Genomic DNA, 11,285 nt, shown 5'->3' on the forward strand with positions numbered 1-11,285 from the left:
ATATAGGTGTATGCATATATTTTAAAAACCAAGTCCATGGATCCCAAGAATCCCAGCATGATACCTTCCTTTGGCATTTCCCCAAATTTATCTTATTTTTCTTTTTGTTCCCCTTTTTTCTACCTATATTTGACTTTTCTCAAAATTACTCTTATCCTGCTTCTTTAGTACTACAGTAAACTTCCTTTGGATCCCAGTATTTCAGATTTGTTAATGATTTGCAGAGGAGCTGGCTTTAGTTTAGCATGACAAAACCTTCCTAAGCAGCTTAGTAGAGTAAATAATAAAGGTTACAAGGGATTTATTTCTCTGCCTAAGAGATAATATTTTGAAACCTCTTTTCAGTATTCAACTTAGCAAATCATATGACAAATTTAGATAATTTATATTAAAGTATATACTTTATGAAAGTGTATTTGACTGCATTTTATTAGCTTAGTTAGATTTCATAAAATAATAAAATTTCATTTCTTTAAAAACAAACCGTAATTTGTAGTTGGTGCTTATTTGCACTTTATTTCTGTCTAGCTTTTAGATTCTGTGAATTGTTCTTTAAATAAAGAGAATCCCAAAGCTCAAAGGATCTAGAAGCCAGCTATTCCCTTGTGTTCATATAGCCTCTGGTAGAAGATCTCCAGTGTTAGGAAGGTCTTCCTTAGATGGATCCCAGATTAGCTTCCTAGCATCTTCCTTCCCCATTGTTCTAGGGTCACTCTTAAAGATTCTGTGAACTACCATTTAAATAAAAGAGAATTGAGAGCACTAGAGGAAAAACTTTTTTTACTTCAAATTAGTTTACTACTAAAATTCCTACTTCTATCACTTTTCATGGGTAGAAACTCATTATTTCTCTTCTCCCCTGTCCTCCTCCAAGTCTGATGTTTCATTTGTTAAAAAATAGATGTTTCTTATTTAAGGAGTAATTTGAAGGAGCACTGACTTTATGGTCTGTATTCAGTAGTAAGGTGATAGTTTTTTTTCCCAAGTGTGCATATTATAACACAAATATTATTTTCCTCAAACTGATCTAATGATCACATCTCAGAGTTTTCCCTTTGAATATAGCATTTATTCAGATATGATAAAAATTGCAGAAATAGAACAATAATGATACAACATGTCCCAGCTTCGCCTTTGTATTTCTCCTTATTCTGCTCACATAGTTTTCTGCTATCTTTCCTAAATCACCTGATTGAAGAAATGTGTATTATCTATATTCAGTTGAAAAAAGTGTTTCCCATGAGCCAAGGACGGGACTAGGTCTGGCAACACAGACTCCAAAAATATCTGACCTCAAAGATTTCACCCGTGTTGGGGAACAAATAAGGAAGCAGTCTATGAGTCCAGATGACCTGGTTCAAATCCTTACTCTAACAGAGTCTTGTTGTGTGACCCTGGACCAGTAATTTGAAACTCTTAATGCCCCCAGCCACCTTTAAGATTATAAATTGTGTAGTAGTTACCAACATGCATTGGTAGAGGAAGCTTCCTCTCTTTGGAATTCCCTACATAATGCAAGAGACACAAAGTGTGAGTAGGCTGAAGCACCTTTCCAGTCATGACTTCCAAGAAAGAGAGCCATAATAGTTTCACCAGGGACATGTATGACCAGAATGGTGGCATGAGTGATACACTGGTACCCAAAAATTGTTGAAAGAACTGGAAAAGGCCCCTAGCACATTGAGTCTTCCCTAAATAGAATCTTTACAGAAGGACATGGGCAAGAATCATACATGATAAAAGATCAAGAAGTTCTTATTCCCTCTTAGTGGAGAAAGTACTCACATTGATGAACACTATCCTGTCAAAGCTTGGAAGCAGGCTATTGCAACTTAACAAGGGGTGTCTAGGTGTATAGTGGATAGAACACTACCCTGAAGTCAGGAAGACCCAAGTTCAAATGCAGTGTCAGAAGGCTTTGAGCTAGAAGGGAGCTTACTGATCATTTAGTCCACCCTCCTCATCCTAGAGCAGCTAAATGAGTTAGCATTTCACTGCCTCACAGAATAACCTTCATCAGGTCATTATTACCGCTAAGGCCAAACACAGCTTCCGAAGGTGGGCATTTCAACTATTCACAGCCTGTCAGGCTCCAACCTACCTTTCAGTCTGTGTTAGAAATTACCCTCCTGCACCTCATGATCTAGTCAGACTGACCCACATGCAGTTCCCTATTCATGATATTTGATCTCCCGTTTCTTTGCTTTTACGTGGGTTGTCCTTCTTGCTCAAAATATACTCCCTTGTTTCTTACATCTCTTGGAATCTCAACTTCTTTCAAAGCCCAGCTGAAGTTTCATTTTCTACTTACATGTGTAATCAATCAATAATCATATATACATGTACATGCATATGTATTGTGTGTGTGTATATATATGGATATATATATGTCAAAGATACTGGAGTGGTTTGCCATTTCGTTCTCTAGCTCATTTTACAGATGAGGAAACTGAGGCAAACAGGGTTTAGTGACTTGCCCAGGGTCACAGAGCTAGTAAGTGTCTGAGGCCAGATTTGAACTCAGGAGGATGAGTCTTTTTGACTTCAGGCCCAGCAGTCTGTCTACTGTACGCCCTAGCTGCATGCATATATCTGTTCATATAAATTTCCTAATAAATGATTGCTGATTGATTGTTGCATGTTGATTGCCTAAGGTCAGATGGTTGGTTGACAGAAGGAAGGAAACAAGAATTTACATATAGCTTACTATGCAAGACACTGTGCTAAGCACTTTACAGATATCTCATTTGGTCCTCACACCAACCCCAGAAGGTAGGTGCTATTATTATCCTTATTTTGCTTGCACAGGGTCACTCAACTAGTAAGTGTAACAGTTTACTCAGTAGTCTGAGGTGGGCTTTGAACGTGGGTCTTTCTGATTCCAGGTCCAGCTCTCTATCCACTGCCCCACCTAGTTGCCGATAGGCAGCCAACATAACCGGCAAAGTGGAAATCCTGATCTGCTGACATGATCTAGTACTAAAGTATATTTCCCAAGCTTCTCATACTTTTGAAAGTTAAAGTAAAAGTTCATTCACTGTTGGGGATGTAATTATAGTATAGAGGGGCGGCCAGGTAGCACAGCGAGTAAGAGCACCAGCTCCAGTGTTGAGAAGACCTGGAGATCGAATCCCGGGCTCAGACACGTAGCACCCACCCAGAAACACCTGGCCGTGTAACCTTGAGCACGTCACTTAACCCTGATTGCTTAGGGGCGGCCAGGTGGCTCAGTGAGTAAGAGCACCGGCTCCAGTGTTGGGACGACCTGGAGATCGAATCCCGGGCTCAGACACTCAGCACCACACCCAGAAATAACTGGCCTTGTAACCTTGAGCACGTCACTTAACCCTGATTGCTTAAAAAAAAAATTATAGTATAGAGCTATGAGTGTATTGATATTTCCATATAGTCATAAATGGACAGATCACATAAAAACTAATAGGCACAGTAGGTGATGACCAGAGATGGGGAAAATTAAATCCTTCACCCTCTCACTGGGAATCATTTAAGGATTTCCTGAGTACTTGTTGTGGATCTGGCTCTGTCATAGGTTCTGTGGAAAATGGACATGGTATATCTATATAGACATATATAGTGTATCTATGTGGGTCCAGTCCATCTATGTAGAACAGAGTCCCTTTTCTCTTTGGTGAACACATCCAGAAGAATATAAGTTGGTTGATAATAAAGGTTATATAATAAATTAATAATTCATAATAAAATAAATTATAATAAATAAGGTGGGTTATAATAAATAAATTTTTTTATTTAATAAATAAAAAATATGTTAAAAATAAATGAGCCTTTGGTGACCAAATCCAGAAGAATGTCAGGTGGTTTATACTAAAGGGAGCCAATGTTCAAGTGCTGAAATGTATTAATAGGTGACTAGTAGCTGTTTTGTAGGTGACATTATGGACCAATGTGTGCAGGAGTGAGCAAGGTTAGACTCCGAGGAAGAGAGAGATTCCCTCCAAAGTGGAAGGGTTCTGTAAATAAAGATCAACCCTTCTCCCAACCCTCACCCAAATCCTTAACATAAGATAAATCTTTAAAAAAAGAATGATTATTTTAGAGATTCTAGACATTTTCTTCTTCTATATGAATTTGATTACAATTATTTCTAGCTGAACAAAGTATTATTTTGGGACATTAAATTAGGTAGTGACATTTGTATTGATTTATCTACCCATTACCAATTAATGTGTTTTCCCAATTATTTAGCTGAATTTGCTCAGACTAATTGGGTCTGTTTATGTTTCTTTCTGCTAAGAGCCTTTTCTGTTTAGTTTCATATAATCCTTTTTTTTTATCTCAGAAGAGACACATCTCCCACGTCGGTAAATTTTCCTTGGTATTGGCTATTGATATTTCTACATAGGATATTGATATTTCTAGGAAGGATCTAGCTCTTGCAGTATATCCGTTGGGACTTCATTTGCTCATTCAGCAGATGACGTTCTCTGTGCCAGGTACTGACCTGGGCAATAGAGAGATTCCAGAGAAGAAGGAAAGTCCCTTCTTTTGAAGAGCTTCTGACCTGGTGGGGAGAAAACCATGATGGACTTGTCATGCACACACAGCAGGGACCAAAGCCTGCACACACTGAGCCTTTGTGGTGCCACAAAGTGGGTCCCGGGTTAGAGGAAGAAACGATGGCTTCTGGTGAGGGAAAGCACTTGAGACTGAGGGACCGGCGGCAGCAGCTGTGCGGAGGCAGGAAAGCACAAGACCTGTGCAGGGACTGCTGAGGGATCAGATGTGACCAGAACACAGCGTTCTTGTAGGAGCGAGGGGAAAGTTATGTAGGGACAGGGAATCAGCAGCCTCGGGGTTGTGGACAGCCTTTTCTGCTCAGTAAACAGGGCGATCTTGTCAACCTGCAGGGAGAAGTCCCGGGCGGGGCTGGGGAAGGGGCGGGGGGCTCCAAGGGGATGAGGAGGGGTCTCAAGAGGGCAAGGGAGACAAAATGGACAGCGCGCTGTTCCCAGATTCTGCCGGACCCTCGCCTGTCTCTTTTCTCAGGCAGTGCCCCCTCCCCCCGCATCTGCTCTCATCAAAGTCTAGTCCTTCCAACACTGGCGGGGATGGGGGAAGGAGGGGATGAGGCGAGAAACATCGCGAGGTTAGGGGCTGGGCTTGGATTGGGGAGAGGCGTGACCTCCGCCCTTTCACCCCTCTGGGAGCATCGGGTGAGGTAGGTGGCGGACAGAGCAGCCATTGGACAGAGCTAGTTGTCTCCGGGGCTGTGCGCGCTTCTCATTGGTGGAATAGCCCGAGCTTGGTCACATGTGACAAGCATGTGACTGTGCTATTCAGGTGACACGACGCCATCTTAGCGACGGCTGATACACTGACGAGGCTGCACCTTGTGTGGGCAGGTCCTGTCGAGCCCTCGGGCCCACCTCGCGGTTTCTGTTGCCCAAATCGGAGATTGTCGAGGGGCTTCCCGGACACACGGCCTGAGGCACCGAGAGGCAGAGGCTCAGGTTGGTGGGGGCCGCAGCCGGGGGGTGCAGAGACTTTGTTAAGAGATGGAGCCAAAGAAGGACGGCAGAAAGGGCCCCAGGAAGCCCAGGTTCCGGGAGGGGGAGCGTGTGCTGTGCTTCCACGGCCGTTTCCTGTACAAAGCCGAGTGCATGAAGGTGTCCGTAAAGTACAGGAAGGTGAAATACCAAGTCCGGTACTTTGGGGTGAAAAGGAGCAGTTTGGTGAAGGCCGCGGTCATCGCGCAGGCCGAGGTCCCTGAGATGGCCGAGGGCACCCAGCAGGGCGAGGGCACCGCGCAGCCTTCCAGTCTCCAGGCCCCTGAGGACTGCCAGCCCAGCACCAGTGCGGCAGGAGACAGGGTAATCCTCGCCGGTGCTGATCCCAGGGATGTTCGTGTGGCCTTCAAAGGGCGCCCCTCCCCCCAAGCTGAGTGGGAGGATGAATGGCTTCCACAAGGCAAATTACTCAAATACAACAAGGCCAATCTGACAAAACTACGCAGTCTGAACCTAGCACAGCAGCGGCAGGTTGCAGAAAAGATTGGGGTAGGGACGGTGACCAGAAAAAAGGCCTCTGCTCTGCAGAGGAAAAATGAGCAAGCCGCGGGCCTGACAACGCCCAAAGCCAAACCTGTCCACAGTCAGACTCCTATGACTGCAGAGACTGGCGTCACCCGTGTCAGCACTGGTCGTGGCAGAGGCCGGCCGCCTGGGCAGCAGAGTCGTCGTCGTCGTCGTCGTGGCAAACGCCTGCTGCTCCCGAGGAAGAAAAAGACCCCAGAGACTTCTACTGATCATAGTGACAGCGACAGTGACGTGGAGCTCCATGAAGGCTTCTTCCCAAAAGCTGAGAGAACAGTGCCTATTCCTGAGCCGCTGCACTCATGGCTTCAGGACGACTGCGACATGATCGTGAGACAGAACCAGCTGTTTCGTCTGCCTGCCAAGAAGAACGTGGACTCCATTCTAGAGGACTATGAGCACCATGAGAGAATCTCCCTCAATGCAGATGCTAGCCGGATGCGGGAAGTTAGGGAAGTGGTGTTAGGGATCAAAGACTGCTTCAATATCCTGCTGAGCTCGTATCTGCTCTACAGGTTTGAGGAACCCCAGAATGCTGAAATCCTGGCCAGTATGCCAGGGGTTCCCATGTGCCAGGTCTATGGAGCACCCCATCTCTTGAGATTATTTGTCAGATATGAGGAAATTGTGACCCGCACTCCTCTTGAGGAGCAGCATTTGGCTCTAGTGGTGCAGCATTTCAATTGTTTCTTAAATTACTTAGTAGATAATTTGTCAGTTTTGTTTAGTTCCAGTGACTATGATTTCGCCCCTCCTGAATATTACTGTAAAGCTTTTTAAGAGTCTGAGAGTCTTTGTGTAAGACTGACAGCACTTGTTATCTTTAAACTGGAAAATGACAATGTTGTGCAGCAGGTAACACAAATTATTGTATTTGTGTTCAACACAGCCACTGCTTCTCCAGGATGTTAATTTTTTAAATCAAAGTTAAAAAATGTGTTTCAGTTGCTTCTCAACATTGGGAGCCACTCCTCATTTCTGTACTAGCAAGCTATGTAGGATGTTTGATATTGACAACACTGCTTTAATTCTTTCTGTTGGACTTCTTTTACAATAAGCACTTCACCGATGTGTTTTCCTGGGTAATGGCAAAGCATCTTGTGCCAAAGGTTTGCTTCTTATATATTATATATAATGCATTCCTTTACATGAATTTTCTTTTGTGATGTTGAAGTAAATAGCCCCTTCTAGACATTTGTGTCGTGCTGGGGCAACATTTTCTTGTCCAAATGGTTGAAGATGATGATTTCTTACTATTAAGGTTATCTAGGAAGCATGACATTTCCAGAGTTGCTTTATAAGTCCCAGAAATAAATCTTTATTGAAAATGTTGTTGTCTGGACATTTATTTATGACCTTCTTAAAAAGCTAGTGCCCACAGAAACCTAACTGGGCTCAGGTTAAAGCAGGGGCGGAGAATCCGTGACCCAGATCCAGGGCCAGTGCTGTGTTCACTTTGCCGCCTCGCCACCCCTAGTCTATTTTTTTAGGTGTTATTTTTTCCGTATTTTGGGGGGTCTCCTGTAGCAGGCTCTTGACTTGCTTTTCATGATTTTCTTGCATCATTATCATTTATCTTCCCAATTTTTCCTCCACCTGTCTTACTTGCTCTTCAAAATCCTTCTTGAGCTCATCCATGGCCTATAACCAAGTCATATTTTTCTTGGAAGCTTTTGATGCAGGAGTTTGACTTTGTTGTCTTCTTGTTCCATGTTTTGATCTTTTTTGTCCCCCCAAAAGGATTCTATGGTCTGACTGCATTTTCTCTACTTGCTCATCTTGCCAGCCAATTACTTGCCTTTTGAGGCGTCTGCCACACTAGAACTCTGCTTCCAGAGTGCAGAGAGAGCTATGTTCCAAATCGCTGGGGTTTTCACAAATGTTGTCAGAGCAATGAGGAGGGTGCCCTCTCTACAGACACCCCAAGCTCTAGCACGCTGGCCACATACCCCAGGACCACCATCCGAGACTCCAAGCAGGTCTTAGCAAGAGCAATTACCCTCTGAATGGTCCCCTGTTTCCCCTTACAATCTACAGGCCAGGAGCTCTGATAAGGCCTATAGTCCTCTTCTCAGAATAATATTTTTAAGGGTATTAAAGTACTAAATTTTTAAAAATTTAAACTTTGCAAACCCTAAAGCACTACATAAATATTAGATTATTATTACATTTTTTTTTCTAAATAGTTCACACATTCTAGGATAGGGATAGGGAACCAGTGGCCTTGAGGCCACATGTGGCCCTCTAGGTCCTCAAGTGGAGCCCTTTATCTGAATCCAAACTTCACAGAAAAAATGAGGACCTAGAGGGCCATATGAGACCTCAAGGCTAGTTATTATTTTAAGGAAGACTCCATTTATTCCTATACTTTCTAGTATTTTTAATAGGAATGGGTGTTTTATTTTTTCAAAAGCTTTTTCTGCATCTATTGAGATAATCATATGGTTTCTACTAGTTTTATTGTTGATATGTCAATTATACTGATAGTTTTCCTAATATTAACCCAGCCTTGCATTCCTGGAATAAATCCTACCTGATCAAAGTGTATTATTCTCATGATAAGTTACTGTGATCTTTTTGCTAATATAATATTTAAAATTTTTTGCATCTATATTCATGAGGTAAATTGGTCTATAATTTTCATTCTCTGTTTTGTATCTTCCCAATTTAATTATTATTTTGTAGTTATTTTGAATGACACTTCCCTTTCTATTATTTATTTCTGAACTTTGGTATTATCATGTAAAATGTTAATGATTTTGTACTGTATATATCTTCTTATAAACTTAAGCTGTTTGATGAATTCCTTATGTACACACAACATTCTCTTCAGCTAATAGACACTATGCTTATTTTTCCCTTCATTCTCATTAGCATTCTTTTTGTTTGTGTCTTCAGAATTTCATTCTCAAGGATTTAATATACCTTGATTATTGACTTTCTTTAGAGAATTTTAGTCCTTGGTGTCATACCTATTCTTTCTCTAAAGTCTTTGAAATCTCTTCTCTTCAGATCTAGGGTGCGTGTCAATTTGTGCTGAATTTTCCTCTCTTTTCAAAAAGCTGTGTTGAGTGCTTGTTTCTCCAGCTACCCCATCTGAACGTTTGATTCCTTAAATATGAAACAAATTAGTTGGACTATGTGATCTCTTAGGTCCCTTCTATCTTGAAACTCCTATGATTTAAACATGTTGGCTGTTATCTTACTCCAAGGTCATAAAAGGGATTACACTGTGTTTACTTCCTTCGTGTATTTTTCCTTGTCCAGGTGGCTTAATTTATGCCTTTCTTCTAGTTCTCACATTTCTTTTTATGCATGCAAAGAAACTGATTAGAGATTGAGGCTCTCCTCAACACTAGTATGAATTTAGAACTGGGACAGGACGTGGGAGGTGGCAGCAGGAGGCATTTAGGGAATATATGTTTTCCAGAGTCAGTGGGGAGAAGCAAGCAGCATATTTTCTTAGGAATCTGAATTACCATGATTTACATACTATTTCATGATAATTATGTTTGTCATCTAAGGAATTATGAAGGAAGTGTGTTTGTGTGTATATGTGTGTAAACTCATGTTAAAGTGAACTATATCTAATGACCTAAAGAGGAAAATGCTGAGTTGGGGGGATGGGAGCACTTAAATTCATTCATCTTTCCTTTCTTGCCAGCTATAGGCATTTTTGGAGCCATGAGCATATGGACATGAGCTTGTCTGTGTGGGTGTGTTGTGTGAGTGGGGCCAGTGACATTCACAGAGCATCTGTGAGTTTTGTTTATTCTGGCAAAAGACACCTTTTTGTTTTAAAGCAAATGAACTTAAAAAAAATTTGACTCCTTATGAAATCCCCATATGATAAATGGTTCACAATGACCTCAATTGAATATCTCTTAGCCTAAACTCTGTATACCTATTTCAATACAGGTTTTTCACTCTAGTCCCAGTGTACAACAAAAGAAAATCACTGTCAGCCAAGAGATACACCTGAACACTCAGGCACATAGATAGTTTTGGTAGAAACTGAATATAATTCATCAATTCAACAAAAGACTCAGTACATATTTTATCTGAATACTTTTAACACCTGGTTGAGAGAATTGAGAAAATACTTTGTGACTGAAAAAAACAACATCCCATCTCATTCACACAGTATATTCCGTTAGCCTCAAAAAGCATGTCTTCTAGGAAATGAGTATTGACAATTCATGATAGAGCCCAGAAAGAATAAACTGTTAACATGAAGGATATTTAAAATGAAAGTTTTCAAGGAAAATAATCAGTTTAGTTTTTGCAGGGCCTTGAGGGGGAGACTGGGATTATGTATAGCCATTCCAGAATGATCCTATCTAAAAAGACCAATATTAAAGCTTATTCAAAAGTTTCTGATCACATTAGAAAATACATATGACTTCATAGAAAGTTATATATGATTCAATTTACTTCCAAAAAGTAGCACTTGCAAATGTTGGAAACCTTACGGATCTTTATGGAGTCGAGGTAATTATAGATATCAGTAAAAAATTACACAAGAAGACAATATACTGGCCAGTCAGTCAGTAAGCATTTATTAAGCACTTTCCATCCAGACACTGTGCTAGTTGTTGGAGATACAAAGAAAGGTTTCCTGCATAAGATAAGATTGTGGCTGAACTTGAGGGAAGCCAGAGAAAGAGAACAGAGGGTAAAGGGATAAGCATTTATATAGCTCTTACTATATTCCAGGCGCTATGCTAAATGATTTTATAAATATCTCATTTGATCTTCACAACAACCCTATGAGGTGGCTATCATTATCCCCATTTTACAATTGAGGAAACTGAGACAAACAGGTTAAGAGACCTCCCTGGGGTCACACAACTAGCAAGTGTATAAGGCCACAGTTGAACTCAGGAAAGTCCAGGCCAAGGTCTCCATTCATTGTGCCATCAGCTGCCTCAGATATTGGAGGAAGAATATTCTAGGCATGGGGAAGCCAGAGAAAATTCCTGGCACCAAAAGACGGAGTGTCTTATATGTAGAACAACATGTTTCTGAATTGAAGAGTATTTGGGGAATACTAGAAGGTGTAAGAAGACTGGAAGTGAAAAAGGACAGGTTATAAAAGACTTTGAATGACAAAACAAGGATTTTCTATTTGATTATGGAGGTAATATAGGAGGCACTGGAATTTTCTAAGTATGAGGGTGACATGGTCAGACCTGTACTTTAAGAAATTCACTG

At 41.4% G+C, this 11,285-nt stretch overlaps 1 pseudogene; it reads left to right on the forward strand.

Moving 5' to 3' along the window:
* Nucleotides 1-5,511: 5,511 nt before the first annotated feature.
* On the forward strand, nt 5,512-6,851 carry LOC138176309 (mortality factor 4-like protein 1 pseudogene; annotated as a pseudogene).
* The last annotated feature ends 4,434 nt before the right edge of the window (nt 6,852-11,285 follow it).

This window comes from Petaurus breviceps, unplaced genomic scaffold, assembly GCF_028583685.1.
Source record: "Petaurus breviceps papuanus isolate PSGF00001 unplaced genomic scaffold, PetGlider_PUasm1.0 84846, whole genome shotgun sequence".
Classification (NCBI taxonomy): Eukaryota; Metazoa; Chordata; class Mammalia; order Diprotodontia; family Petauridae; genus Petaurus; species Petaurus breviceps.